Source organism: Bubalus kerabau, chromosome 3 (genome assembly GCF_029407905.1).
Source record: "Bubalus kerabau isolate K-KA32 ecotype Philippines breed swamp buffalo chromosome 3, PCC_UOA_SB_1v2, whole genome shotgun sequence".
NCBI classification, from domain to species: Eukaryota; Metazoa; Chordata; class Mammalia; order Artiodactyla; family Bovidae; genus Bubalus; species Bubalus kerabau.
The window spans coordinates 175,765,510-175,771,336 of record NC_073626.1 but is presented as its reverse complement, the minus strand read 5'-3'; the positions used below and the strand labels follow the sequence as shown (position 1 = coordinate 175,771,336).

General features: G+C 40.0%; 1 pseudogene; it reads left to right on the top strand.

Annotated features, from left to right (window-relative positions):
• Positions 1 to 1,832: 1,832 nt before the first annotated feature.
• On the top strand, positions 1,833 to 2,398 carry LOC129647898 (60S ribosomal protein L13a-like; annotated as a pseudogene).
• Positions 2,399 to 5,827: the final 3,429 nt, after the last annotated feature.

The window sequence follows — 5,827 nt, the reverse complement described above, 5'->3', positions numbered from 1 at the left end:
ATACTCTCCATGTTAGTTCACTAAATCCTCACCAAAACCCTGTGAGTTAGATATCGGTACTGTTATTGCCCTTATTTTACAGAAGAGGAAACTGAGGCACATAGAGGTGCAGAAAGGCTAGTCAGTTTCCTCAGTGTCATACAATTAGTAAACCAGAGACCTAAGATTTAAATCCTGGCAGTCTGATCCCAGGGGGTTTCCCTGGTAGCTCAGCTGGTAAAAATTCTGCCTGCGATGCAGAAGACCCCAGTTTGATTCCTGGGTCAGGAAGATCCGGGGGAGAAGGGTTAGGCTACCCATTCCAGTATTCTTGGGCTTCTGTGGTGGTTCAGATGGTAGAGAATTTGCCTGCAATGCAGGAGACCTGGGTTAGATCCCTGGGTTGGGAAGATCCCCTGGAGGAGGGCATGGCAACCCACTCCAGTATTCTTGCCTGGAGAATCCCATGGACAGAGAAGCCTGGTGGGCTACAGGCCATGGGGTCGCGAAGAGTCAGACACAACTGAGCACACAGCAGTCTGATTCCAGAGGCCACGCCTTTAACCACTGATGCTATAATGTGCGTGTGTGCTCAGTCACGTCCAACTTTTTGTGACCCCCATGGACTGTAACCCGACAGGCTCCTCTGTCCATGGAATTTTCCAGGCAAGAATACTGGAGTGGTTGTCATTTCCTACTCCAGGGGATCTTCCCGACCAGGGGATCCAACCGGCGTCTCTTGCATCTTGGCAGCTGAATTCTCTACCACTGTACCATCTGGGAAGCCCAACACTATAATGCCTCTCACCAAAAGATATTAGTTAAACTAACAGCTAACATTTTAATAGCAGTATGGATGGCAAAACGTAGCAGAATAATATTTTCAATGTGTTTAAAGAAAATAACTATCAATCGTACACCCAGACAAAATATTTTTTGAGAACGAAGATAAAATAAAGATACCATAATTTACAAAACAGAAATAGACTTACAGACATAGAAAACAAACTTACAGTTACCAAAGAGGATAGCAGGGTGGGGTATAAATTAGGAGTATGGGATTAATATACACACACTACTATACATAAAACAGATAAACAGCAAGGACCTACTGTATAGCACAGGGAACTATATTTAATACCTTAGAATATATTGAATATAGTTACCTTAGCACAGGGAACTATATTCAATATCTTAAAATATATTGAATATAGTTCCCTGTGCTATAATGAAAAGAATCTTAAAAAGAACAGATTCAGTGAGTCAAATCACTTTGCTCTATACCTGAACCTAACACAACACTGTGAATTAATTATACTTCAATTAAAAAAAAGTTTTAAAAATTTAAAAATAAAGATATCATAGAGAAAAACCAAGAGAGTTTTTTTTAATAATTTTATCTTTCTTAATAAATCTTAAAGGATGAACTTAAGGCAAAAGGAAGAAAACATGCTCCAGACAGAAAAGCTGAGATGCAAAGAGGAATTCTGACCAAAGAAAATGATAAATATGTGGCTAAACCTAAACAAACACAGATTCTATGAAACTATAATATTTGGGTAATTTGTGGGATTGGAAAAATAACTGAGGACTAACTTCCTAGATAACAACATCACATAAATTGGGAAGGTGCATGCCTGGAATTAAAGCCTTCCAAGATCCTGTTATTTCAGAGGAAGATAGTAACTACCTTTATACTTTGATAGCCTAGGTATTTCTGTTGACATTTCTAACAGACATCAAAAAAATGTAAATAGGACACCAAAGACTTCCAAACTACTAGAGAGATAAAAAGTAATAAGAAAAGGCAGTCAATCTAAAAGGAGGCGATAAGCCCCACTTGGTTGCCAAAGATGGCGGAAGGGCAGGTCATCGTGCTCAATGCCCGGAGCCATCATGGCCAAGCAGGTGCTTCTGGGCCTGAAGGTTGTGGCCGTGTGCTGTGAGGGCATCAGCATCTCCGGCAATTTCTACAGAAATAAATTGAATTACCTGGCCTTCCTCCACAAACGGATAAACACCAACCCCCTTCTGTGGCCCCTATCACTGCCGTACCCCCGAAGGACTGAGGCACACTGCTCCATAAGAGCAAGCGAGGCCAGGCCGCTCTGGACCACCAAAGGTGTCTGAAGGGACCCCACCACCCTACGACCAGAAAAAGCAGATGGTGGTTCCTGCCACCCTCAAGCTTGTGCATCTGAAGCCTAGGCAGAAGTCTGCCTACCTAGGGCACCTGGCTCATGAGGTTGGCTGGATGAACCAGGCAGTAAAAGCCACCCAGAAGAAGAGGAGAGAAGGCCAGGTACCATTCTCGGAGACGTAGTAGCTAATGAGGCGACGGAAGCAGGCTGAAAAGAACACAGAAAAGAAAAGTGACAAATTCACAGACGTCCTCAGGACCCACGGGTTTCTAGTCTGAGCCCAATAAAATGATTTACTCGTCATGCTTGGCTTGGCCTGGCCTTCCTCCATCACCACACCAGGCTGCAGGGGGCCCCAGGGGCTGCCATCCAGGTGCCACACGCAGCCTGGGGCTTAGAAGACTAGGTACAGCGGAGGGGCCTTTGTCATGGCTGTTTAAGAAGGGCCTTTTTAAAAGTGTAGACAGGGCTGTGTAGTCTACGTGGTCTAAGGGCTGTGCAGGCATAACTTGCCTAAGACCTATTCCTTCATGAAGAGTTTTAGGACACAGGTGGTGGGAACAATCAGTGCTATTGCAATACTGGCAAAAGTGAGCTGGAAGACTTAGCTGGAAGGGACACCACATGAGTACAGGGAGTCTGCTTAAGCTTCCCACATGGTTGGATATACACTCTGCAGCTGCTAGGCTGTGAGACAATGGCTGGGCAGCACGAATCTGGGGTTCTAAAAGGTATTTATGGAAGGGAAGTGCAGCCAAGGGGTCACAGGCATTCCCCCTGTGTCTTCCCTATATTTTGTGATCCAAAATTAATCAATTAATAAATAAATAAAAGGAGGCAATAAAAGGGAGAAAGTGTATAGAAAATGCAGGGTATATTCAAAGTACAAAATAAGGCAGTAGGAATAGGTTCAAATGAATCGATAAATACAACAAATGTAAATGGATTAACACTTCAAATGAATACAAAAATTATCAGATCTTCAAAAAAGAAAATCCAATTATAAGATATTTATAAAGGAATTTGAAAGACAGTAGATACATGTATAACAGAATCACTTTGCTGTACACATGAAACATATTTGTTAATCAACTGTATTCCAATATAAAATTAAATTTAAAAAATAAAATTTTTAAAAGGGAAAAAAAGTGTTTGTAAAACCTATTTCTAAAACACAGTGATGCAAAAAGGTTAAGAGAAAAAAATGGAGTAATATGTGAATGGGTAAATACTAACCAAAATAAAGTTTTATAGCTACACTAATATCAGATAAAACAGGTTTTAAGGCAAAAAATAATGAGGTAAAGACCTTATTACATAATGACTAGCAGTTTCACCAAGAAGCTGCAACAATTCTAAATGCATAGGCATCTAATAACATAACCTCCAAAACAGAAAGCAAAAATTGGCAAAGCATGAAGAAAATGTCAAATCTACATTGTAGCAAGAAATTTTTATGTATTTCTCTTAATTATTGTTAAATTTAGCTAAAAAAAATCAGTCAGGAGAAAAAAGATTCAATGAAAACAATGAAGAAGCTTAATCTGTGTACATATATAGAACATTGTTCTTAACAACTAGAGTACACATCTTTTCAAGTATACATGCAACATATACGAAAATTAAACACAGCCTAAACCATAAAGCAAATCTCAGCAAGTTTCAAAAAATGAGTATTTTTTAGACCAACACTGCCCAATTAAATAAGAATGTGAGCTATAGGTGTATTTTTAAGTTTTCCAGTAGCCACATTAAAGAAGAGTAAAAAGAAACAAGTGAAATTCATTTTATATTTTACTTAACACATCCAAAACATTACCATTTCAATATGTATTGAGTTGGCCAAAAAGTTCCCTCAGTTTTAAAGTTAAAAACAAAAGACACATTTTTCATTTTCACCGAGAACTTCATTGGGCAATCTATTCACTGGTTGTTCCACTACTTTCTGCCATTTTCCAAGTAACTTCATAATTCCATCTCCCTAAAACTTTTTATCTTTTTGAGCAAAGAATTGTTCCAGGTGCCTTTTATAGTCTTCCAGGAAATTGAATTTTTTTCCACTAAGAGAATTTTATAAGGACGAACTAAATAGACATCTGAAGGTGCAGTGTCTGGTGAACATGCAGATGAATCAGAATTTTCCAGCCAAGCTGTAACAGTTTTTGCCTGGTCATCAAAGAAACATGTGATCTTGTGTTATCCTGATATACGTAGTCTGTTGACTAATTCTGGATGCTTTTCATCAAGTGCTGCCTTCAGTTGGTCTAATTGGGAGCAATACTTGTTGGAATTAATTGTCTGGTTTTCCAGAAGGAGCTCATAATAGAGGACTCCCTTCCAATCCCACCATATATACATCACCTTTTTTGGCTGAAGACTGGCCTTCAGTATGGTTGGTGGTGGTTCATTTCACTTGCCCCAAGATCTCTTCCATTCTACATTACTGTACAGTGTTCACTTTTCATCATCTGTCACAGTTTGTTTTAAAAACAGAACGTTTTTGTTATGTTTAGGTAGAGAATCGCATGCAGAGATACAGTCAAGAAGGGTTTTTTTGCTTAACTTTTGTGGAATCCAAACATCAAAGCAATTAACATGACCAAGCTGGTGCAAATGATTTTCAGTGCTTGACTTGGATATTCTGAGTGTGTCAGCACCTCTCATGTGGTGTAACACTGCATGGGTGCTCAGTCACTCAGTGGTGTCCAACTCTTTGAGCCCCCACAGACTGCAGCATGCCAGGCTCCTGTGTCCACAGGATTCTCCAGGCAAGAATACTGCAGTGGGTTGCCATTTCCTCCTCCAGGGGATCTTCCCGATCCAGGGATCAAACCCACATCTCATGTATCTCTTGTACTGGCAGGCAGATTCTTTACAACTGAGCCATCTGGGAAGCTGGGTATAACATTAATTTTAATTGTTCTCAATTAATACCTCGATTTGATCCCTATCAACTTCAATGGAAAGATCTCCCAGAGAAGTATATGGCCACCCACTCCAGTATTCTTGCCTGGGAAATCCCATGGACAGGGGCTACATTCATGGGGTTGGCAGAGTCGGACACAACCTAGCGACTAAACCACCATCAGCACCACCTTCAACTGGTCTACCCAACCGTAGAGCATCATCCAGCAAGCAATCTCCAGCATGAAACTTCGAAAACCACTTCTGACATGTTTAATCACTCACAGCACCTTCTCCACACACTGCACAAATCTTTTTTTGCATTTCAGTTGTGTTTTTACCTTTCTTAAAATAACAAAGCATAGTATTCTGAAAATGTTTCTTTTTATCTTTCATCTTCAATATTAAAATATCTACCCAAAAATTCAAGATTGCGAGGAGAAATACCAATAACCTCAGATACACAGATGACACCACCCTTATGACAGAAAGTGAAGAGAAACTAAAGAGCCTCTTGATGAAAGTGAATGAGGAAAGTGAAAAAGCTGGCTTAAAATTCAATATTCAGAAAACTAAGATCATGGCATCCAGTCCCATCACTTCATGCCAAACAGATGGAGAAACAATGGAAACAGTGACAGAATTTATTTTCTTGGACAGCAAAAGAGACACTGATGTATAGAACAGTCTTATGGACTCTGTGAGAGAGGGAGAGGGTGGGAAGATTTGGGAGAATGGCATTGAAACATGTATAATATCATGTATGAAATGAGTCACCAGTCCAGATTCAATGCACAATACTG